Below are 26,743 nucleotides of genomic sequence, written 5' to 3' on the forward strand. Positions count from 1 at the left end.
GGGACGTATTGATTTTTTTCTCCCCCTCCCTTCCCTTGCTCTCCACACTGAGCAGGCTTTCATCTCCTCTTTTACCATCCATCAGGAACTCATTTCACCGCCCCCCTCCCCCTCCCACCCCCAGTCCCCATTCAGCTGAGCCCTTCACTCCAAAACCCCAGGCTGACGAGCACACTTTGGAATGCACTTCATTAAGATTTAGCTGCCCGATTCCAACCTGCAATGCGGAGGAGGCAATACAAAGCGCGCGCCACACTTCCTCCAGCATCCCCTTCAAAAGCTCCATTGTTCGCCAGGCATCTGCTCCCGAGCCTGGCCTCTCCCTACCCACTGACCCCAGATTTTTTTTCTCCCCCTTCCTCCCTCTTCTACCCCGCACGGCCAAACGGGCCTGCCCGGTGAATTAAAACACAGCCCCAGCCATCTGGTCCTCCCAAGCTGGCCCCGTTTCTCCCTGCCCCTCCTCCCTGTACACACACCACACACTGCATCTTCACCTCCATGCATGCTCCTACAACCCAAGCGCAAACCTCCAGCGGCAGAGCGCCTCTGTCGCCGCCTGCCTGACCTCAGGCTTCCTCCAGCGGCAGAGCGCTCGAATCCAGAAGTGGCCAGGGGGCTGCGGGGGGTGGGGAGGAGTAGACCAGGAACCACTTATACTTGCCTGAAAACCCCAGCCCAATCGCCAAGATTAATCCTTCCCTTTGTGCGCCTGAAAGAGCCTCCCACAACGCTGGTCCTCGGCTCTGCAGCGCCTGTAAAAAGAGGCGGGGGTGGGGTGGGGCGGGGTGGGAGCCGAACCCCTTCCTTGGCGAACTGGGGGCGCCTCCGCCACCTGACCACAGAGCGGTTTTGCGAGGGAAGAAGGCGCGGGCAGGAGCAGCAGCTGACTGCGAGAAGGGAGAGAAGATGCCCAAGCTTGCGCCTTTTATATTACTGGCGACATTTCTAACACATGACAACAATTTCCATCTGTATTTAAGCCGGGAGTGTGAAAAAAAAAGAGCATTACATCACAGAGCCCGGGTTCCTAGAGGCTGCTGGATGGATATCTAGGCCAGAGGGATTAGGGCCGCACCTGCGGAGGGGGCGGGAGGAGAGCGAGGCCGGCACTGCCTCTCCCCACTGGGGCTGTCATGTCCCCATCACCCGCGTGGACCTGGGGCGGGAGGGGGGAGCCCCTGTCCAAGGAAAGGCGGGAAATGGGACTGCACCGTGTGGCAGATACTGAGGTGGCATGGATGAGTGCCTGGGGTAGATGCTGGCAGGAGGGAGGGGGATCCTCTTTCTCGGTTAGGAATGTAACGTTGACTTCCCAAAATCAAAGAGCAGGTTTCCAATATCCTTCTGGTGGGGCCGACTTTTACCTCTTCCCCATATCTGGAGGGAATTTCAAAGATATTAACTCGGATGCTTGCAATAATTGTTTTTCTTGGAGTTAAAATAAAGGTGGATGGAAAGGCTTAGAAAATGAATTTGAAGAAACCACTCTCAAGGAATTGATGCTTCAAGACTTAAGGGTAGAATGAGGTTTGGAATCAAATCGTTTCTTCACTGATTATTTGGATGTCATTCAAACTCACTCTTACAAAAAGAATCGATAAAAGCCCATTGGTATCATCTCTATTCTGTTTCTTATGAGGCATCCCCTGACCCTCCCATTAGTAAGAAAACTATTGAGAGACTTCTGGCTTTGGAAAGGTAAGTGAACCCTACTGCTGAATGGTCTGTCATGGGCAATTACTGAAGACACTCCTTGCAGTAAGATAGAGAATGTCAGGGTGAGTCTGCCTTTCGGTAACTCAAGCAATCCACAGTCAAGTGCAAGCATCCTTTACTACTTTATTTCTACAATTTGAGCAGGAAGAGATAAAGAGGCTAGAAGATGCTCTGACAGAAACAGTAATAAGGAAATAGGGAAAGGGGGGAAAAAGGAAGCAAGTTTTTTTTCCCCCCTCTTGAGGTGGAGGGAGAAGAGGAGCAATGTAGAGCCTACCTAGATTCAAAATGGATGGAGGGCCAGATTTCAAGTGATGTAAAACAGTCTTACAGATAAGGGGGAAAGGTGAGAGGGCAGCAGAGGCATTCAGATAACAAGGAAACATGGAACTTTCTGTCGAACGCAGTATCAGATGGGTAGCACTGCATGTGTCCATGTTCTCAGAAAATCCAGGGGTGTGGCAGGATATATTCCTAATCTTCCCTGTCCTTTGGTCACTCAAAGTGATTAAAAGACTCAGTTCTAGATTCGAACCCTATCGTTCCTCTTTCCAGCTGTACTTGCTGCAGGTAAGTTACTGGCCAGGTGTGGCCCTGTTTACCCATATGAAAAACAAGGGGAAAAAAACTCTCTACTTGTTGTAAGGATAATACCTACAAGATGCCTTGCTCGGTTCATAATACATAAAAGGTGCTTACTAGATGTCATCTAGTATCATTAACATTATTATTAGGACTTTATTTCCATGTAAAGTGTCTTAACAAAGTGAGAGCACCCATCTTCTACTTCTGAGGGTGCCTGCAAACTAGAGCAGCTCCAAAGGCTTCAGTTCGCAAAATGTATATACCAGGGCCCTGAACACAGGAAAAGTGAGCAAGATGCCTGGGAGAACACCCCACCTCCACCAGCCTTTTAAGAGGTGTCTGCATTTAAAACAGATTCATTTACGTCATTCTTATTTTACATCTACTTTTAGGAATGTCAAAAGGCGTTAAGAGCTGAATGCGAATTATTAGTTTACATTTTTGTTTTATGAGAAACAATACATTTAAGGAATGGTTTCTTTATCAACCAGGTACATATATATCCATGTGGACATTTACATCATTTCCCCTCTCAGTCATCATCAAAAAAAAAAAAAAAAGAAAGAAAGAAAGGAAAAAGGAAAAGCAGATTCTACATAAAACTTTCAAAATCCTTTAGTGACAACCCAATGCTAAAAAATGGAATTTATATTTTATTAGATTTCCACAAGAAAATGATTGTGAAGAATAAATTAAATTGCTCTTTCACAAGGAAGCTGCGAAGAGACCACACCTAAGGGAACAAAAATACAAAAGCTATCCTCTTTATTAAAGAAAGAAGAGAACTTTTATTCAATAAGTATTCAAGGATGTAGCTTTCCAATCTTCAATTGGGGAAGAAAAATAGCCTTCATTTGGTTTGGAAATATGCCTAACAATAACAAATTATTTTCAATCTGAGCTCCAAAGGCCAGATTTCTCTAGGTACAAAGAAAGCACAAGGAAGACATTCCATGTAAATCTACTCCATTTTTATCAGCGTATACACACTCAGTCTCAACATCCAAAGTTTTGAGGACTTGTGTGGTCTCCAGCAAACTTGAAGTCCCTTTTATGGTATATAAAAAACTAAAATCTATAGGGCCTGAGTTAGCCTCCCTGAGTGACTGGTTTCTAGAGCTCAATGTCAAGGGCACAAAGTTCAGAGCAGCAATTAAGGGTAGACCTTCTTTACCAGCAATTTTTCACAAAATGTGAGAAAAAGACCAAGACATTCCCTCACCAAACAAGCCCCAAGCCAATTAGAGAAATAATTTAGAAAACAGACCATTTAAATTTTGAGGAAAAAATAGCCACTTGGAAGTCAGTAGAGCACAGTGGTTATAAGAGTGAAATCTGGGACAAGCAAGTGGGGTTCAAAACCCACCTCTAGCTCTTACTTGGTGTGGTAAGAGACTTTACCTTGTGATGCCTCTGTTTTCTCATTTGTAAAATGGGAACAAGTGAGTAAATACAAGGCAAGGCACTTAGATGAGTCCCTGGCACAGAGAAAATACTTAGCATGTGTTGGTTATTACTGCCATGTCAATCACTACTGATACTTAGTTGTGGGTTTCCTCTAAAAGCTTGCTCTGTTTATGTCTTCTTATAAATACTTATTCAGCACATACCTAGCATATAGCACTGTGGGACATAATAAATAAGTATAATACATCTACAGTGTCGGAAAGAGTGCTTTAGTTTTTTTGGTTGGTTTTAATAGAAACATCCTTTTGATCAAGTTACATTGAACTGATAAAATTCAGGCAACATTCACTCACTAAAATGTAATTATAATAGCAGTCAAACTAAAAAAGAGAAAGCAATATCTGTAGAATGTATCCAAAACCCTACACAGAACAATAGGCTTAAATGCATTTATTACAAAATAAGAAATGGAGGAAATAAATGAATTATGCTTTCCACTCATGAAACTACAGAAATAAAAATGATACAAAAACTTAAAAGAAAGCAGAAAGTTCAGCAACCAGTGCTGGGACAACTGGGTATCTACATGCAAAAGAATGAATTAGACTACTACCTCATATCACATGCAAAAATTAACTCAAAATAGATCATTGACCAATGTGAGATATAGTACTATAAAACTTTTAGAAGAAAACATAGCAGTAAATAATCATGGATTTGAGTTAGGAAATAGTTTCTTTAGATATAACACCAAATAAGCTACAAAAGAAACATAAATTGACATAAATCAAAATTTAAAACTTCTATGCTGTAAAATATACCACCAAGAAAGTGAAAAGACAACTTCCATAATAGGAGAGAATATTTGCAAACCATATAACGCACTTGTATCCAGAATATGTAAGGAACATCTACATTTCAATAATAAAAAGAAAAATAATGCAATTAAGAAATGAATATAGGATTACAATGGACATTTCTCCAAAGAAAGTATACCAGTGGATAATGAGCATATGAGAAGATGCTCAGTATCATTAGCTATCAGGGAAATGCAGATCTCACCTGCATTGAGATACCACCACAAACACACTAGGATGGCTAAAATAAAAGACAAATATTGGTGAGGATATGGAGAAATTGAAACCCATAAATGGGAATGTACAAGGGTACAGACATTTTGGAGGACAGTTCATCAGTTCCTCAAAAAATAAACACAGTTATCAAATCACCCAGCAATTCTACTCCTAAGAATGTACCCAAAAGAAATGAAAACATATGACCACCCCAAAAATTGTACACAGATATTCACAGCATTATTTGAAACAGCCAAAAATATATGGCTAGAGATCCATATTTCTATCAAAAAGATGAACAAATAAATAAAGATGGTATTAACCATACACTGGAATATTATCCAGCCATAAAAAGGACCAATGATACAACATTGGTAAACCTTGAAAGCATTATGCTAAGTGGAAGAAGGACACAAAAGGACACATATCGTATGATTTCATTTATATGAAATGTCCACAATTAGGCAAAATTCTAAAGACAAGAGTATAGATCAGGAGGATGGGGGGATTGGAGGATGATAGCTAATGGATATGGGATTTCTTTTAGGGGTGATAAAAATATTCTAAAGTTAGATTGTGATGATAATTGCACAACTCTGTGAATATACTAAAAAACACTGAATTGTACCCTTTAAAGGGGTGAATTATATGGTATATGAATTATATCTGAATAAACATATTTTTAAAAAATGTACAAGGAATAATGAAAATAAGGTAGAAATACTGGTAGTATACAATAAAGAAAAAAATCACAAGAATAAGCTATTTGTATGAAAGAGCTAACAAAATAGAAAAATCTTTCTCAAAAAGGGGGAAAAGGAAAATAAAAAATAATCAAAATTAGGAACAAAAAAGGAGGAATTAAAAATATAGAAGAGATTTATTGTTGGATATAACAGAATACCATGTGCAATTTTACACCAATTAATTAGGAAAACCTAGAAAGTAGATAATTTTCTAGAATAATAAATTAATGAAATTATCTCAAGGAGCAGTAGAAAACTGTGTAGAGCAAAGACTATAACTAAAATGAAATTGAAGTTAAAGAACTATCCTCTTCCTACCCTTCCCAGTTCTTGCAAGTTAAAAAACATGCAGCAGGCCAGGGTGTTTTATGGACAGATTCGATCAACCCTTCAAAGAAGAGTGTGATACACCCTTTATGAAAACCTGAACACACACGCCCTCTCTACTATTTATTATATATTTTCTGTGGGTTCATACATACCTATAAATGATTGGAAAAAGACCTCAAAGGAAAATTTTAAATGATGGCCTATGATTACCTCCAGGGAAGATGGAAGAATCCAGTATGGGAGTGGGATGGTCAAAGGGGTCACTGAACTTCACTGTGATGTTTCTGTTTTTTGCATATGAAATTTAAATGTATTGCTTGTATAATAAAAAGTTAATTTGACAACTGTTTGGATTGGAAAAAATTAACATATTAATTGGCAACTTGTATTAAAATTTCTTTCAGGTTGATTGAAACATGGAAGATGGACAAGGAGGCACTGCCACCACCTAATGGCAACTTATTCTAATTGTAGGCAAAATCCTTAAAGACTAAAGCCTCATAAACGCTGGACTGGCAGCCTAAAGTCAAAGCACAAGTAATTAAAACAAATAGCATTGTAATGTTGTAATACCAAGCTTTCCTTAGTTCTGAGATGTTATTATTATATCTTTGAATTAACAGCTTTTTGGGGGGTGGGGTGGAAACTACCACATTAAATATATATCAATTTTAAGATGCATCTTATGTTCAAACATGTTCAAATGCAGGGGGAGAAAAGTGCATTTAATGGTGATTATGACAAAGGGGGCCATTGGTAAAAATGAAAAATAAACACTCTCAAACAATAACATTTTAGGCTGTGTTCTTTGGGATTCCACAGCAAACCTGTGCCTGGATAATGATATTTAGTTAGATATTGACAATAATTTATAATGGTTCTTTAAGGAATACAAATATTATTAGAAGGAGGGGAAGAAAACAAAATGTCTCAATATACCTAAGGCTTTAAATTGATCAACTGGCCGGAACATAAAATTAGCATAAACAGAAAAGTGATACTGGAGTTGGTGTTAATGTTTTGCCCTGGGTCACAGAATATGATGACTTTCCTACGGTATCAAAGACAAATGATAAACCACTTCACAGTGGTTTATACCCATAGAGATGGGTATCTTCCTTATGATAATTTTGATTTCCACTATGAAAGAAAAAAAAAAAAAGACCAGCTTGAGATGCTATTTTCCAGATGGATTCTGATTTGAATTGCCACAAAGGTGTGATAAAGAGCTCCCCAAATAACTCCATTGATGACTCTCTGCCTTTTGTCAGTCAACTGGGAAATCAAAGTAAATGGAGAATAAACAGAATTCCTATGAATATAAATTTCAACAAGAACTGGAATAGAAGTGCCTGCGTCACTGCTCCAACAGTACTTCCCTCCAGGATGCTAAAGATGACCATCTTCTTGGCTGGTACTTGAATAAGCGTCTTACAGGTTTTCCAAGTAAACACATAAGAAGCAAGCCTCCAGTTGTTATGCCAGAAAATGGTTCACGAAATATGCAACTTAAGATAGTTAATGAGAGAAGGATCATTCTGCAATCAGTCTATCAAAAATCAAAGTTCCAGGAACTTCAAACTCTTATTTTACAAGGGATGTGGTGAAGACTGATACTTTAAATTTGTATGACTAGACCTCATCACAACTTCCTTTTTTTACAAGATCACATCTCTTCATCCTTAAAACTGTGCAACCTATATTGAACCTACAGAATCATCCTTTTTCCCTTGAGGCTGTAACTCGGTGGCTTCAGAACGCAAATTAGGACTCCCAACTGTAAAATCACCAAGTATATGTTAGAACTTTCCACCTGTGGAACTTGACATTGCATTCACACACTAGCCAAATGAGCTTCTGAATAAATCTGCTACAATGAATAAAGGGTGCACAGAATGCAGGTTTGACATTTGCCACTGTGAAAGGCAGTTGTGCCACTCAGGGGCCAGGCACCTCTGTGAGTCATGCTCATCTTCCTGAAAATATATAAAGACTCAGTGAAGTGCCCAAGTGTTGGCCATAAAAGAAAAAACAGCCCTTGTAGGCCAACCAAACCATTCCAGAGGTGTGTGTCCCATCTTTAGAGTGTGCTGAAGGGCTTTCAGCAGATCAGAGTTAATGAGCGGGAGAGAACAGATAGATCCACAATATTAAACTTACCATTTTAATGCTCCCATCAGAATGCCTTATGTTAGTAAATTATAAACTGTCCAATTTGGGCTTGGCAGTGGTTTAGTTATACAACAGACTTACCTCAATAGAATTGCTCTCATAAGCATCAAGCACTTTGGCAGCAGAATTACAGAGACCAAACCGAATTAAAGCTCAGTTTTTCCTCACAACACAGGTGAGGTCTAGCAAATCTTACTGCGCGGCAGGTGAAGTTATATTTAAAAGACCCCTTTCTCCTCCTCTACACGCTTCACTCTGCCCATTAAATAGTTATCGTTAAAAACCGACACAGACTATGCATTCCTACTGATTAGATGCACTGATGTACTTCCGCACTTTGAGCATGTACTATGTGCCCAGCCCTCTGATGGTGCTACCCATGTCTTATGTCTCTTACCACACACCACCATCTTACATGGATCATATTATAGTCCTGATTTTATAAAACAGAAAACCTCAAGGAGGTAACTTACCCAAGGTCTCAGAGCCAGAGAATGAAGAGACCAGGAGTCTAAACCCAGTCAGATCCACCCACACCCAAAGCTTGTGTTTACCCAACACCAGCACACTGTGGTGCGTGCCCTGAGACCTGAAGGAGGCTGCTCTCCTGACAGGTTCCCTTGAAACACATGTTCTGGTCAACACTGATTTAAGTGCTTCAGTCCAGAGATCAATAGCTGCCTGAGCCACTATGACGTGTTTTCCATTCTGACTTTCTCCCCTATGTTTGGGGAATTTATCTATCAATCACAGGAACATAATCCATTCTAGCTGGTTTGGGATGCCCAGGTCGGCCCCGACCACACATGAACCCAGTGCGCAAATGGACATCTGGGAACAGGACCTCAGTCTCACAGTCTGGCACCTACACTCATTCCACCCAGCACAGAGTTTCTGTTCTCCTTTCCTGCTGCAGATTGCACTACTCCAAGAAACTGCTATTGCCTCTGGCCCTGAACCAACTCTCTGTTAAGAGAAGTGGCGTCTCCAGCACCTTCAGCATCATCGCCACCTTCACCATCACTGCCACCACCATCACTAACTCCACGATCGTCACTCAGCAAGCAGCCACCGTATCTGACACGCTCACAGGAGGTCAGCCATGGCCTAGGCCTCACGGCCACCCCGCAAGGGAGGCACTGTTATCCCCATTTTACAAATGAGAAAACTGAGTCTCCAAGAAGCCAACTGACAAGGGAGGAAGAGGGAAAAAGGGTAAACCCAGTTACTATTACTGCACACTCCCCACCATGAACCAGGGTGGGTAGATTTCTTTTATGTGATTCTCTCCACAGAATCTCACATATGATTATCATTTGTCTCAATTGTAAGGATAAAATTCTTAGAAGAATTGATATGACCTCTAGAGTTTCTTTGTAGCAAATTAGTTACGTTGACCTAGTGTGAGTGCAAAGAACTACTAGTATTATGTCTTTCCTTTTGTATTATAGATATAAAAAGAGAAAGACGATATAGGAAAAGAGAAGGAAGAACAAAAATGTTAAGAGTATCTTAGTGGTTTGTTTATCTAAGAACGGATTAAAAAATATTTATATATTCATCCATGCCTTCCTTATGCTTGAAACCATGCTTAAAGATTTACATTTCCTCATGTAATTCTCACCATAACCTACAAATCAGGTAATCCTACACCCAATCTATAGATGAAGCTCAAAAAGATTAGGCAACCTGCCTAAACACAGCTAATAAAGAACAAAAACAAAACAAAACACACACACAAAAAAACAGTTCTTTCTACAAATCAGTAAGAAAGAAACAACACAACTTTTTTTTAAAAATGAGCAAAAAACTAGAACAGGGACTTCAAAAAGAGGATATCTAAACAGACAATAAGCCTTTGAAAAAGTACTCAATTGTACAAAATCACAAGATACCACTACATATCACCAGGATGATGGAAAGTCTATGACTGACAATACTGACTATCGGTGAGAGTGATGAGGGACTGCAGCTCACAGGGTAGGTGGGAATGCAAACGGGGACAACCACTTCAGATATCTACACTACATATGACTCCATTGCAATGCAACCATTTTCCTCCTAGGTGAGAACTGACTACATATGTTAACTTATAGAAAAATCTTCACAGCAGTAGCCAAAAAAATGGAGTTAATTAAAATGTACAGAAGAATGTATAAACAGACTGTGGCTGAGACATACAATGAAATATTACCCAGCAATACAAAAATTGAACCTCTGCTACATGCAAATAATATGGATGGAGTTCACAGAGGTAATGTTAGTAAAAAAAAAAAGTCAGAGAAAGGGAAATACTGAATGATTCTATTTATATGAAATTCACAAACTGGCAAAATTAATCTAGGGTGATGGCAGAATCATGCTTACCTCTGGGTGAGAGGGGAAGTATTCAATGGGAGGAAATATGAGGGAAACCACTGGAATACTGAAAGTGTTCTTTATATTGAGCTGGGTAATAGTCACACAGATGTATATATATGAGTAAAAATTCATTGAATTATATACACTAAAGATTTATATAATTTACAATACATATTTTATATGATTTTTTTTAAATGTGTGCATTAGAACCCAAGTGTACTTAGCTTCAATAACTGTCCATACCACCACACTGTACTGCAACAGTCTGGAAAAAAGAAAAAACGGACAATTTGTGGTAGAAGAAGAGAAAGAAGGAGGGAGGGGGAAAGAGAGAGAACAAGGGAAGAAGAGGAGGAGGGAGTGAAAAGGTTGATGAGCTATGCTAAAACAGGCTTCTAAAGCATACAATATGAATTCAGATCAAAACAGCAAGTATTATTTTAACAAGCTAGTTTGTTCAATTACTCCATGTTCCTTAGAGATGCCGTATTTTTTGTTATCTCTGACAGTTTGTTTCTCAATTTGTAAATTATCAACATCTACAGCAAACTGAGAAGGTACGAAACTCCTCTACTGGATCCCAATCTGCAGATCTGCATGGTGACTAATTCTGAAGTGATGCTGAGTGCTCACCTTTCAAGGGGTTGCTTTTGGGAGTGCTAGATTTGAGTAATGAACATGACACCCAATCAAGCCTTTATTAGCCACAACCTTTTATCTACTGGGTCAAATACATCTAGACGCCCAGAGTTAGCTAAACTTCTGGCAGAATTTGATTCAGTCTGATGATTTCATATAGAGTATTATTTTCAAGTCATATCATATATTTAAAACATGTTTCATCTACGCCTCGGGTAATGTTTTTTTCTTAACATTCCAGTAAAACAGATGCGGTTTCCCTCTAAATCATTAAGTGAAGTTTGAGACCATACAAAACCATTTAAAGATGGAAACAGGGAATGTGTAACCCTCAAATCAACTGATGATGTGTTGAACTAAGAATATAGGAATTTCAACTCCAACAAATCCTGTAAGATCTGTTTGTAATGATCTCATGAGATGGGAAAAGAGAAAAATGTCAGATTCATTTATGTTTAAATAGCAACTACAATTAGAAAGACAATGCAATGAATATTTTACAGGTCAGTGGCTTGCTGACCTTGAAAACGATTCCATTTCTACTATAACCAAATTTTGTTTCACTTTTCAAAGCAAAGCACTTAAGATGATAGTAGCACATTCCCCCCACCTAATGGACCGCTCATGAGAGTAGATGCGCCCCAACAGTTCAAACCTCACATGAAATGGTCCAAGGAATAAAGAGCTTTCCTTCTGATGAGAGCAAAGGAAAATACACTGAGTAGGCAAGCCCTGTAGGACTGGGGTTCTGGCAGGGCCCATCTTGCTTGCTTAAATAGTCCTTGGAAATCTCTTTTAACCCCTTAGGCTTCTTCCCTTAACAACCAACAGAAACTGCATTCAGAAGCAGCCAGGCCTTGGGTGCAAAGGAGTTGTACAAAGCATCCCATACTTACCAAGAGTTGGCAAGGAAGGGCAGGGGCAAGGAGTTCATTTGCCTCAGCCCTCCTATTCATGAATGGCCTCCAATTTAGACTTTTGTTTTTCTCTTAAAATAAAATTATATCCATGGTTACAAAGACAAACTAAAATGAAAGAAAGACAGTTAAACCTGTGGCCTCTTACCAGTCTATACTGCCTTCCGTGAACTTTGAGTTAATGTTTTATACATCCTACCATTAGTGAATAGCACAACTATCCTGCATTGCTGTGTATATGTTAAAAGCATAAAAACAAATGTTAAAACCATGCACTAACTTTTGTTGTAGCTTTGTATTGTTTTGTTTTAATATTTTGGGAACTCAAAAATCAAAGTAGTCTCTCAATCCTCACCCTTAAGGGAGGAAGCACTGGCCATAGGACTAGATTGTCATGGGAATGGGCCTGGGATATGAGGATGCTTAAATGTGTCTACTATACCCTAGTACATAGATTCCTTTTTAAAGAATAGTCCTGGAAATGTTAAGGGGAGTCACTTCCTCACGTGGCACAAATAGATGTTTCCTGATTCTCCCTGGGAAAGAGATTTTGCTGATTTTTCTTTCTTTTCAACCTTCCTCTTTTGACCATACTCACACTCGTCTCTGTTCAGAGTACTTTAAATATTGTGCAACCATCACACAGTAATGTGCTGTCCATTTCTGGATCTATACAATCGATCCGATTGAACTTTCTGTACTCCTTCATTATCAAATGCCAGGCCTCTAACCTCTTATATCTCCTGATATCCTGTGTTATAAACTTCAACTCTCTAAGTTTCCTCATCAATGTTAGTTCATATTAATGAGATCATACAGTATTTGTCTTTTTGTTACTGGCTAATTTCACTCAAAATAATGTCTACTGTACCATTTTCTCTTTTGGATTTTATATTTTACTTTTCTTTTCCTCTCTCTCTCTTTTTACCCTTACTGATGGTCTTCATTTCTACATTCTTCCCCAAACCTCTCTCTCCTTGTTTTTCCTATTTGCATGTAGTGCTCCCTTTAGTATTTCTTGTGGAGCAGGACTCTTGTTCACAAACTCTGTCAGTGTCTGTTTGTCTGAAAATATTTTAAACTCTCCCTCATTTTTTGAAGGCCAGTTTTGACAGATATAGAATTCTTGGTTGGCAGTTTTTTTCTTTCAGTATCTTAACTATATCATACCATTGCCTTCTCACCTCCATGGTTTGTACTGAGATATCCACATATACCCCTATTGAGCTTCTTTGTACGTGATGGATCGCTTTTCTCTTCCTGGTTTCAGAATTCTCTTTGTCTTTGACATTTGATAATTTGAGTATCAAGTGTCTTAAAGTCGGTCTACTCAGATCTATTCTGATTGGAGTAAGCTGCACCTATTGGATCTGCAATTTTATGTCTTTTATAGCAGATGGGAAATTTTCAGTGATTATTTCCTCCATTATTCTTTCTGCCCCTTTTCCCTTCTCTTCTCCATCTGGGACACCAATGACATGTAGATTCATGCACTTCATGTTGTCCTTCAATTTCCTGAGACCCTGCTCATATTTTTCCATTCTTTTCCCTATCTGTTCTTTTGTGTGTTGGATTTCTGATGTCCTTCCTCTAGTTCATGAACCCTTTTTTCTGCCTCTTCAAATATGCTGTTGTATGTCTCCATTATGTTTTTCATCTCTTCTATTTTGCCTTTCATTCCCATAAGTTCTGCCATTTGTTTTCTCAAGCTTACAAATTATTCTTTCTGGTCATCCAGTGTCTTTATTATATCCTTCATCTCTTTTGCCACATTTTCTTTCAGCTCATTGATTTGATTTAGAAGATTTGTTTGAACATCTTTAATTAATTGTTTCAACTCTTGAATCTAACTTGAAGTGTAAGTCTTTTCCTTTGACTGGGCTGTATCTTCATTTTTCCTTGTGTGAATTATAATTTTTTGTTGTCTAGGCATTTGGTTTCCTTCATCACCCCAATCAGATTTACCCAGACCAGATGGGCCCAGGACTCAAGAGGGGGGTATAATCAGTATTAAGTTTCCCTGAGGGTGAGACCCAGGAGATTATAAGACTTTCCTGTGAGGCCTCTAAACCTTGTGCTTTTCCTATCCTGCCCAGCAGGTGGTGCTTGTCCGCATGCAGCTCCCCACTGGCATAAAGATGTGTGATGCCTTTAATTTTCAGCAGATCCTGTCCCTGCCAGGGGCCAAGGGTGAATCAGAAGCCAAGCTTAAGCAGTTTTTTCTTTTTCCCCAAGGCCTGGGGTCCAGTTCTCTGAGGGAGGGCAGCCACTTGAGCTGCCCCCCCACCCCCTTTTCTTAGGAAAGATAAGTCCTTTAGGGAATTATCTCCACTTGTGTTCTTCCTTTGTCTCTATAACTATCTTAACTCCACCCTTGCCTGGGTCAGAGCTCACAATTGTAAAAGCTTGAGGCTTTCTCTAATGAGCTACCTAGAATAAGAGAGAAAAGAAAAAGAAAAAAAGAAAGAAATCCCCTTTATAGAGCCAGTCCCCAGCCTCTAAGTTTCGCCGGTCGACCGGAGTTGGTATCTGGTTCTATGTGCCCCTTTTCTTAGGACACAGCCTTTTTCCAGTATTCTGAGCTCAGCTGACTCTGTTTTAATTTATTTATTTTCCATCAGCCCTGCATCCTCTCTGTCATGAGAGACCTCAGGATTCCTTTCCTCCTTGCTTCGGGTTTATCTGTGCTAGTAGCTTGTATTCAGTATTCCAAATTTGTTAATTAAAACTGTGATTGGAGCTTGGTTGAGCTCCCTTCCCTTGCCCTCAGCAGATATCACCTTTTTTTCCCCACAGGAAAGTCTTCCAGCTCAGCCTGTCATGCTGGTGGTGGAGGGGTGTCAGCTCTGCAGTTTAGGGAGCTTTACTTACAGTTCTATGCTGCAATCTCAGTTGTTCCACCCATTCCAGACTGGTGTGCGATGTGTGTCCGGTCATAGATGTTCCCCAAACAGTAGTTCCAGACTATTTTCTAGTTATTCCTAGCTATTTACTAGTTGCTCTAGGGGACTAACTAAATTCCACACCTCCCTATGTTGCCATCTTGCCCTGACTCCTAATCACTGCTTATTCTTTTGACTCTCCTTTGGTATTTATTTCACTTCCTACGTTTCACTACCCAGCTGGCCCCAAGGCTGAGTTTAGAACCCCCTCCTTGTATGTCCTGGAGCACTGAGTTTACCCCATCCTGGTGTCTACCGTACTGTATTGTAACTGCCTTGTTTGTCTTCCCACCACACTATGAGCTCCCTGAAAGCAGGAAATGGAGCCAGCATACTAGCATACTCCTAAATACTAAGCACCTAATGTGTGACTGGCTCATGCATTACATGTTTGTTGAACAGTAGGATGCTTGGTTGAGTAGATGGATCAACTGATTGATGGAAGCATAAAAGAAAAAAAACAGTCACCACCTAATAAGACCATTCTAAAACAATCTCCATCCTTTAATTAGCTGCATTAAGAATGCAGAGATCTTATAATTGGACTGGATTTGGCTTCTGGTAATCAAGTATCCACTTGGATATTACCCACAAAGGAATATGGCACTATCTCAACATATTTGGAAAGCATGATATGAGACGTACCTCCAAAATAAATGGTAATTTGATCCTCATTCATTTTTCAGGCTTTATATCTAGCTGAGAGTATCTGCTATTGCAGGAGAACATGCAGTCCAGTAGATGCCCAGAATTGAGGGTACCATTCATACCATTACAAAATGAACGTGCCCCCTGGAGTTGTATAATATAGTGGCTTTGATGGATTTAAGAAGAAGAAGTAATTATATTAGAATAACAAAAGAGCAAAAGGGTACACCTCAAGGGAACATGTGTAATTACTGATACCTTCCTCCTTTTTGCATTTTCATATTCTCTAGAGCTGTAAATAATAGGCATTATGAGCCATTGGTTAAAAGTGAAAGTTCTAGAACAAAACTGTATGGTCCAAATCCCAGTTCTACAACTTGTGAGTTGTGTGACCTTTAGCAAGTTATTTAATCTTTCTCTCTCTGTTCCCAAATCTCCCTGAATGTAGAATAATAGCATCTACATCACAGGACCATTGTGAGGACTGAATGAGTTACATGTTATTACACAACAAAACTTAGCACGTGGCAAGTGCTCAATATAGGTTAATAATAACATATTCCTAGAATCCCATTAGCAGATCCTTAGGAAACATTTAAAATATATTTTCCCCACTTATTTTATAAATATAATTATGTATGTGTATATGTATCTGTACCTGTAGATGTAGAGGAACACGTATGTAGTCTGAGCAGAGAAAATGTGGTGGTCACTAGTGGGTGTTCCAGTATCTGACTGCCTGGGTCCCAGTCCTTCTCTGCAATTGTTAGGCAAGTCATTGAACCTTACTAAACCTCAGTTTCCTTATCTGTAAAATGAAGATAATGGTATTTATTTCATAGGATTTCCACAAGGATTAAATTAAAAAACTGTAATTAAAGCACTTAGCATATACTTAGTATTTCGTGATAGATTTTTGTTTAAACATATGTTCAAACTCTTCCAGACTAGTCTCTCAATATTTTAATTAGGCACAATTTATCAAAATACTAAAAATTTTCAATTCTAGACCTAAAAACACTGATATTAATAAGGGGCAAAACAAAAACATAAACCTCACATATAATTCTCTTTCCCTAAAAATGAGATAGGTTAATTTTTTTTAAAATGGGTTGCTTTAACTTATTTTTTAACTCTTTATTTGGAAATATTTTCAAACTTACAGAAAGTTGCAAGAATAAGAATATTATAAGAATACCGGTATATCCTTTACCCAGATTTATCTATTATTAATATTTTAGCTTATTGGTTTGTCATTTGTCCATTCTCCTTCAGAACCCCTGTCGCACCCCTTTCCATAAACACATACAATTTATTTTTAACCATCTTTATTTTTTTAAGCTATTTGAGGGTAGGTTACATTTACCTAAAAATAGGGATATGTAATTGGTTAATTTTATATGCAATAGGAAAACATGTTATTGGTTGGTTAATAAGTCCACTTCATTCTATTTATGACTGAAACAACACAAATGATATTTTCTTGCTGTTTACATTTAAGGTAACTATTTTTGGGCAGCTCATTCCACACAGACTTCAGATAAGACAGTCAGAACAGAACCGATTAAGTATCCTCACTTGGACCTTAACATAAAAGCAGACAGTCCATTACAGAAGCCAGAAAACTTATTTGTACTTATTGAACACATGTAATACAAGGAGATTTCTTTAAAAATATATTGTACTACATTATTCAGAGTTAACTGACTTGGGGCGGGGAGAGGGGGCAAAATATGGTTGATACTTCTCTTAAAATAAAGAATATATGGTAAAAATACTGTGAAAAGTTCCATGTACCTTCATAAAAACGCTGTGGAAATTGCTTTATAATTGCAACAAATCTTGATGAGAAATGTCTGGTAAAATTATAAAGCAATTAAATAAATTAACATGACTGCCAAACAGATATATTAGTATCCTACACTGAGCCAAGGGCCAATCCATATGTTAAGGGAAGAATCTTTTTGAAATCAGTATGTTAATTTTTTTTTTAAATGTACTTTAAGGTGACTATGCCCAGAGAAATAAAGAAAGAGTTTTGGCTCTGGAAGCATACAGATCTCGGTCTGAATCTGGGTTCCATCACTTACAAGCCGTGCATCCTAACCTTTCCACATCTCAACTGCCACGCTCATAATAAAGGTGTGATAACATTACTCCTGTCAGAGTTTGGAGGGGGTTAAAATAGACAGAGCTTGAAAATCAATTAGCACAGTGTCTGATACACAGAGTAGGCACTCAATTAATGAGTTAACAACGCTATTATTAAGTGGTGAGGCCTGATCTAACATGTTTTTATAAGATTATAAATTACATCAACTCTAATTAAACAATGTAAATTCCTATGGCTCTCCCTCTTTCTACGACCCCTGAGAACTTTAGAATAAGGGACGCCAGCCAAGCCATGTTTATTTGAATCTATTAACAGCCAAATATAAATCAAGTCCAGGGTTATGAGCTTTTAAGTTTACAATTATTCCTTTTCTTCTCCAATAGGACTCCATCCACTAAGCAAATATACAATGGCAATTAGGGTTAGCAGCATATAATAAGAACTACAAAGAAAAAGAACATTGGGGAATAAGCTGATGCTGGGAATATGCAGAGAATGTGCTGTTTTAAGCATGCCTATTATTGGCTAAATCATCCAATTATTAATCTTCACTATGTTCTTGCCTAGCATCTCACATTGGGTTGACACTCAACAAATTTTGAAAGACCTTTCTTTTTCCACACTGAGCTTGTTTAAAAAAAAAAAAAAAAAAAAAGACGAAGGAAAAAAAGAATAATCATCATATAAATAAGGACCAAAGCCTAAAGATAACTTAAAAGAGAAAAGCAAGAGTGCTGACCTTCAGAAAACATGTCGGAAAGGGAAGGGAAAGGGAATATGGAAGCAAGAGAACTGATCCCAAAAGAGCATCTATAAAGTGAGACACTCACTGTTGGGAGATTAAGTACTTCTCATAAACTTCAAATAAAGGTAATGAGAAAATCAAGTCTCAGAAAACCTGTGTAACAAGCTCAAGTCAACAAAGAAAGTGGTAGAGCCTGCCAGCCTCTCAAGTTCAGCATACCTGAAAGCCCCAGCACACCTGCACGTTTGAGACTCACCTTATACCTATCAAGCACCTATGATACAGACAAAGCGCAAGGGAGTCCAAGTTTACTCTGCTCCTCAGTGTGGCATGGGGGTATTTTAACAATCTTTCTGGGGTACTTTTTGTTGTTCCAAATGCCATTTTCCTTAAGTAAACAAGTAGTGGTAATCTGCAGTGGTTAAAAGGAAGAGATGTTTATTTGGTGCAAAATCTATATTTTCTGTAGGACACTCTATAATTTAACTTGTATGGTCAGTTTATTCAAACACATAATTACATGGAACTTGAATAGGGAGTGAGATCTGGTTGGTGTGCACAGGTTAGTGTGATACATCCCAGAGTAATTTGGGCAGAGAATAAAAATGTATTTGCAAAGCCCCTTTGAGGGACTGGGGGAAAATGTGGAAATATTAAACTTTCCCACCTAGTGAATTAGTGATATTCTCACAAGCATTGGGGACTATCGATTCAGAAGGCCAAGCCCTCAATCTTGGGGCTTACCATTATGAAGTTTGTTACTGCAAAGGAGAGGCTAAACCTACTTAAAATTGTGCCTAAGGGTCACCCCCAGAGAACCTCTTTTGTTGCTCAGATGTGGCCTCTCTCTTTAAGCCAACTCTGCAGATAAACTCACTGCCCTCCCCCCTAGGTGGGACATGACTCCCTGGCACTGGGGGATTGAAAAATCCTTCTTGACCAAAATGGGAAAGAGATATGAAACAAAATAAAGTTTCAGTGGCTGAGAGATTTCAAACAGAGTCGAGAGGTCATTCTGGAGGTTATTCATATGCATTACATAGATATCCCTTTGTAGTTTTTGGTGTGCTGGAGTAGCCAAAAGGAAATAGCTGAAACTGTTGAACTGCAGCCCAGTATTGTTGATTCTTGAAGATGACTGTATAACCATATCACTTACACGGTGTGACTGCGTGATTGTGAAAACCCTGTGGCTCCCACTCCCTATAACCAGTGTATGGACAGACGAGTAGAAAAACAGGGACAAAAGTTAAATGAATAATGGAGGGGGATTAGATGTTTTGGGTGTTTGTTTTTATTTTTATTCATATTTTTATTTTTATTTTTTGGAGTAATGACAATTTTCAAAAATTGTGGTGATAAATGTACAACCACATGATGACAATGTGAACAACTGATTGTATACTTTGGATGAATGTATGCTATATGAATGTATCTCAATCAAATTGAATTTAAAAATGCAATGGTTTAAGATAAAGACTTTGGAATCTATCAGATTGGATTCAAATTCTACTCCATAACCAGGCATATGACCTTGAGCCTCTTAAGTCTCACTTTCTTCATCTGGAAAAAGGATATAATAAGAATTTACACTAAAAAGATTGCTGAGGGGATTAAAGGAAGAAATGTAAGTAAAGTGCCTAGTAGAGTTCTTGACACACTGAGGATACTCAACAAACATTACTTGTTGCTCTTCTTCTTATTATTTTTTAATCACAAAGCATGATGTCAGGTGAGTTACAAGGCCTCTCTGTTCCTCCTTTACCTCCTATATAAAAGAGGTGACGGTGATGCCTGCCACCAGCCCTGCTGGGAGAACTAACAAAATGATGCTTGTAAAATATTTAGGCTCTCGAATGGCACAGAGTGAGCATTTATAAAATGGCAGTTGCCTGTCTAGCATAGAATTTAGTATTCCTGATTAAAGCTTGCCGCTTAAAAAGAAAAATCAGTCTAGATAACCTCGAAGGAGAAGGAAAGTTAAAATACATACTATGATGGGAAGACGAAATAAAAAGGAAAATAAGATAGCAGTGTGTCAACAGAAGTTGCTGACATGGACTAGAATACACAAGACTTTGAAACCAATTACATGATATTCCCCCAATCAAAATGTCAATTTTATTATAGATAACAGCTACAATGGAGGACATGGCTTTAGACGTCTGGTAAAAATGGAGTTATTCCCCCAAATTAAATTTGCCCACCAATTCTCAGGCAGAGTTGAAAACCACAGGTCTTCCCTCTGGGTCTTGACCAAATAAAGCCTATGGCAGGGAGGAACAGGGCATGCCTCCCTCAGAGCAGGCAGAGCTCCAAGGAGAAGAATTATATGATTCAGGAACATCCAGGCCCATCTCATAAACTCACTGATGGGATAACTCTTCTCTCCTGGCAAGGAGAAGTATAGATTCCATGGTCAGGGTTTTCCATACTCCCTCGGGGGCACTTTGGAAATGTGAGATGGTGTTTTATTTTGAGTTGTCACAAACATGTCATGTGCTCTTGGCATTTATAAGGTGGTGCCAGGGATGCAGAAAGTTCTTCAGTGAGTAGGAGAGTCCAGAATAATAGAAAACCATCCTGTTTCCCTCACCACCTTTCAAGGCCCCAGCAGACATCACGTGAATGAATATTTGTTAATAATTATTTGAGTCTATACTCTAACTCCAAATTATATCTAAACAAAAACTATTTTTTCCTAATCTCATGATTTTTAGTTTTGGTCCCAAATGCCACACAAGACTATTAGGTTACTTTGTGAAAAACAAACTGGATCTCACATTATACATGGTGGAATAGGAAACTATACATAAGTGGTAAAGCAGACAGAGAGGAAACCCCTTTGATACAAGAAATCTTGGGTTTATCAAGTGTTTCCTATGTCTATAGCACTGGCCTAAGCACTATAAGTACAAAAACAAGCAAAAGCATAAGAAACAGTCCCTACCCATGGATCTGCTTTGTTGCCAGAAGATCCCAATATATAGGGTATCCCTAGCAGCACCACATTTAAAGTCACCTGTTAAAATACACAAATTACGTTGGACAGGGAACCCTATAACTCATTATAAATCATTCACACCTTTGTTCAAACTCCTGGCAGAACAAGTAAGTTCTGATGAAGAAGGAAAGTGTCGGCAGTAAGGGGGTATGCAAGAGTGGAGAAAGGAGCTCCAGACCACAGAGGCCCCAGAGCACAGAGGTTCTCACTGGTCAGTTGTATATGGGACAACATAGTAGTGATGGATAGAAGGGAAGGGGAGATAAAGAGTTGAGAACTATCTGTCTGTCTGTCTGTCTATCTATCTATCTATCTTGTCTGTCTGTCTGTCTGTAAGGATCACAACAGAGTACCTGGCAAACAGTTAAGAGCCTCCAAGTTGGAGATTATCATTGTTACTCATTATAGTTTTGTCATGAACCAACTACACCTTGTGAAACCTAAAGCAATCCTTTAATTTTAGAGAATACTTACATCTGGTTATAGAACAAGGGCAATAGCAATAGTGAAAAAGTTCCCAGTGTCCTTTATCTGATCAGTCCTGCGGAAGCCTGTAGAACTGTTTCACATATGAATTATGACCTGAAGCATTTCACTAGTGTCAAACACAACCTGAGCACACGGAAGCACAGTCCAGGAGAGAATTTATTTTCCAACAGCCAGTTCTTTATCCTGGCCTCTTGCTGATAAACAGGTCTAATTCATGTCATCAACACTAAATGTTAAGATCACAGCAGAATGCATTGATCCAGTGACCAGTACCAGAAACAACTGCACTGCAGAGAAACTAATAGGTTCAAAGAGTCCCAAGGATAACATATCATCCCTAATAGCACAGTTGCATTCAAAATAATGAACAGTGCCAACCATCAGCAGATGCTAAAATACCTGCTTGACTATGGCACCTCAACAAATACAGTCTTCAGGATCAGCTGTGTTTACCGCATCAAATTTACATTGTCTTGTGGCTCATACATGTTTAATCCCTTTGTAAACCCCTTTAAGTCAATGAGCAATACCTTGCATACTTGTTACAATGATGACAGAATCAGGGAGGCCCTTGATCAACAAAGGGTTAAGCTACTGAACAAAACTGACGTATCCTTTCCTCTTTCAGATGACCTTTGCTTGAAAAGAAAGATGAGTTCCTTAGACTTAAGCCCAGAGAAATAAGGCGGAGTGGGAGGGGCGTTGTTGAGTATTCTGGAGAACCTGTAGGACTGGATGAGTTGTATCTCGTTTTGACAGCAGCAGTATAGTAAATGGCAAGCCTGTCAGGTAATGCATTTATCTTCACAGGAAAAGAGGCCATCCCAAAGCAGGAATTTCAGATGTCACATCAACTAGGACAAGTCATAAAACAGGAAGGCTACAGTGATACCCACACTGCAATCAGGAAGAGCTGTGAATGGGCACTAGAGCTCCAAACTCACTGGAGCCTTGACCTTTTTCCTCTGGGCATGGGTCACTGGGCCAGGAATCAGTGAAGTCCTTATCATTACTCTGAGCTGCCTTTTTATTCTGAAAGCCTTATGGCAAAAGCTTTTCTGCCATTTCTCCCCAAAGCTAAGTAACCAAGAAAAAAATAAAAACAAGGAAAATGCAAAGCATCCTGTTTCCTTTCTTCATTTGTTGTTCATTCATTTAACAAATACATATCCTATGTTTCTATGTTCTAGGCACTAAGCTAGGTGTGGGCTGATAACTGAGGTAGATATAGTCCCTGATCTCAGGACACTCCGATTCTAGGAGTGGAGACAGCCAAGCAGCAGGAATTAAGTCAGGGGTGGTAAGTGCTGGAGGGGTGACATGGAGAGTGGCTCTTGGAGCAATGGGGAGGGCAAAAGGCCCAGGCCACGGGGGCCCTGGAAGGTTTCACAGAGGATGTGGCATCTAGGGTAAAACTTAAAAGAAGACTGAGAACTGGCTGGGTGAAAGGTAGTGAAATAAGAGGAAGAAATATGTTCCCAGCTACAAGAAGACACATGGTATGTCTGGGGAATGGAATGGAGTTTGTATGGCTGAATCCCTGGGGTGGTGTGTGTGTGGTGGGGGGTGAACAGCGTTTGAGGTGATGGAGACAAGGATGTTATCCAGATGGTTCTGAGGAATGAAAGAAAGGAACAACACCGATGTTGTTTACATGCATTTCAAATCCGTTTATTTAAAGGGGGGATTTTCATAGGTTCACCAAGAAGTCTGATGAAAAATAAGATAAACTTAGATATCAAAGGAGAGACATGCAATGAATTTTAAAAAGCTGAATAATCATTAAGCACTTATTAAGAGTGTATTATTTGTACCTGTGAACTACTTGTAAATCAGAAGGAAGATAGTTATTTTTAAGGTACTACATTTTACTTTGCCCTCACTCCCAAAGATACAAAACACCATGATTTTAAATAGCTAAAAACTATAAATTCAAAAGAAATTGTTTCTCATTTTTCTTTCACTCTCAATGGTCTTTTTCTATGTTACTCTATGACCATTTCTATAATACTATGCTATTGATAATTACATCCGACTGGTTTAACCTCAGTGGTACTATTTGCTAGCTGTGTAGCCCCAGGCAAGCTATTTAACTTCTCTGAGACTCTCTTTTACTCTTATGACACCCACCTCACAGGGTTACTGAGAGTATTTGGTGAGACAATGCCTGAGGTAGGTGATTACTATTTCCATTTTGCTGAAGAGTAAACAGACAGAGAAAGGTTAAGTGATTTGCCCCAGGCCATACATCTAGCAGACCCGAGTTCAGACTTTAAACTAGGGCTTCTGACTCTTCCTGCATCTAGTTCTCTTTTCTGTCATCAATTATTTTTGGTGGTGATTTTCAATGATAAATATAATTAATGAAAATAACGTAAGTTGTTGAATAATTGAAAAAATAAAAGGGGAGTTGAGAATAGTAATAACTATAGCAGAAATAGCTCCGGATGGACACCTTAAATGGGTGAATTATACGGCATGCGTATGTGAATTATCTCGATAGAGCTGTTAAAAGATAAAAAATAAAATAAAAATAGCACTGGATGAGTGAATAATGTGGCATTCAGAAGAGGTATGATTTTGAGGAAGTTAAATTTGTTGCTTTATTTTCTTACCTGGAAAATAAGGCTGCTACTGTCTGAACTTTCTCAGAGAATGAAGATAAAGCTGAATCCTAAATAGTAAAGTCCATTATGATTCACATAAGGCTTTACTACATTATGACGACATTAAGAGCTTGAGAATAGAGGGGCTTTGTTTCTTCATTTCTAATGTCAAGAGCCTCTTAAAATGTATAGGAAAAGAAGTCAACCCCTGCTCACAAGCACCTGTTCATGAAGTCATCCTTCTCAAAATAGTGAAGTCACTGACATAGCAGCAGCAGGAAGTTCTGGAATATACAGATTACATGAGTTTATTTCCCTGCGGCACAGTTACAACACAATCAGGAGGATCCATTCTCCAGATCCTAGGCTTCCTAATCCATTAGCACAACAAGTAGGTCCAGAGCTCTCCTTTACAAGTCACGTGGGTCAAAATATACCCAAAGGTGGCAGAATCCCAAGGTCTCCTGCTCTAATTCATCTTAAAAGACATTGGACTCAGAAACAGACATCTTCTGAATTTCCTTCACATTTCAAGAAGGAAATATAAAACGAAATGGTACCTATTTCTCTTTCAGCAGTGAGACTATTTCCTCCATCCAAATTCCTGATTTACTCATTTTATAGAAATGCAACATCAATACCGAGGGCTTTAAACAAACAAAGACAAAACATGATTTTTCACTGTTTTTAAATGACTTAGGTCCTTTTTGCCCTACTTCCTATATAGTGGTAAGCTTAAAATCAGCCATTTAGCTCACAGTCAGGTCCAATAAATCAGTGGAAAAAATAAATGAGAAAGCATTCCGAAATGTATCCATGGTAACACCACAGATGCGTCAAGAAATGGTGTGCTCATTTGCTTCATACCCCATTTCTTAAATTGGAATCTAAGTAGGGGAAAAATTACACAGAACAATCATGATTCTGCAATTACTGAATTCCACAAAATTGCATTCAACCTGCTGTACTGTAACTTCAGAGGCAGCTATGGAAATGGTTCTAGATGGCTTAAGAGTCAAAAGGACTGGGATCTGCCACTTGTCAGTTACTTGATCTTCCTGAGACTCTGTTTCCTCATCTGTAAGATGGATGTTAAAATCCCAGCATCAAAGGGTTACTATAAGACTAGAAACGACAGCATGCCGAGGCAGGAAGAGGACTCAAGACCTGAAGCCACCGTCATCTCTAGCCTTGTTTTTACTGGCTTCCCTTAGTGCCTTGGTTTCTTGATCTATAAAAACAGAATGTAATTCTTGCCCCATCCAAGTGATAAAAATTAGGAATTATTACTAACCCAAATGTAAGAAATTATTATGATTATAATTTTCAACTCCAATGCTGAATGACTAAAAGAGCTGAGGAGCACAAATTCAGCCATGGAGAGGAAAGACGTAGTCTTTGGCTCTATTCTAAGTTACTTGCAGTAAACCTCTTCTCCTCTCTGAGCCTCAGTTTTATCAGTAACATGAGGGGCAAATGGCTCTTCTAGAATCTGATCTCCAAAGGCCCCACCCTGTATTTACAGTTTAAGTCCCTGTAAATCTGTGGTATGCCTTAGGTTAGAGTTCCTTTGCAGTAGTTGTCAGGAAGCACTGGCACTCTAGCACATCACTTGTGAAAAAAAAATTTTTTTTAAGAAAATAGCAATAAACAAGGTAACTTGTTCTTTAAAATATTCCTTCTTTCTTTTACTGGTTAAAAAAATACTACTAAAGAAATATTTCAAATGTTGATAGACTAGGTAATGCAGAGGAGAAAAGAAAATGTCTAATAAAATCATAATCACTCTCTCTTCTTATTTTGAATCAAATTAAATAACTTAATGTCACCCCAGGATTCAACCTCATGATTAGCTGTATAGGAATGTAGTTTAATAGAGCATGGTAATATTTCACTGCAATTTACACACTAATTAATCTACCTGTAGCCTTTCCCTGGGATCCACGCTCTTAAGGGAATAAAGGAAGAGACACCAGAAGACGGCAGATAAGAAGAGCAGGATTCATGACTAAACTCCCTCCGTCCGTCCTTCCCTCCCTTCAACACAACAACTCTGCTCTCAGAGTTTCTGGGAATTCTATGTCTTGCCTTCTCAGATTTGGTCCAATCTAATGGTTTTGTGTTTTGTGTTTTTTAACCTGTGGAAACATTTCTTCAAACAAAATTATACTTGCTGATATATGAACCTGATAAAAATCACCTGAATAGAAGAGGGGCAGGAGGAGAAAGGTCAAGTTTGTGCAGCCA

At 38.9% G+C, this 26,743-nt stretch overlaps 1 protein-coding gene across 11 annotated transcripts in view; it reads right to left on the reverse strand.

Annotated features, from left to right (window-relative positions):
- The window catches only part of MAGI1 (membrane associated guanylate kinase, WW and PDZ domain containing 1), a 712,862-nt gene that overhangs the window by 235,610 nt on the left and 450,509 nt on the right, over positions 1–26,743 (reverse strand). The gene's annotated exons all lie outside the window — the stretch shown is intronic.

The sequence above is a fragment of the Choloepus didactylus genome, chromosome 1 (genome assembly GCF_015220235.1).
Source record: "Choloepus didactylus isolate mChoDid1 chromosome 1, mChoDid1.pri, whole genome shotgun sequence".
NCBI classification, from domain to species: domain Eukaryota; kingdom Metazoa; phylum Chordata; class Mammalia; order Pilosa; family Megalonychidae; genus Choloepus; species Choloepus didactylus.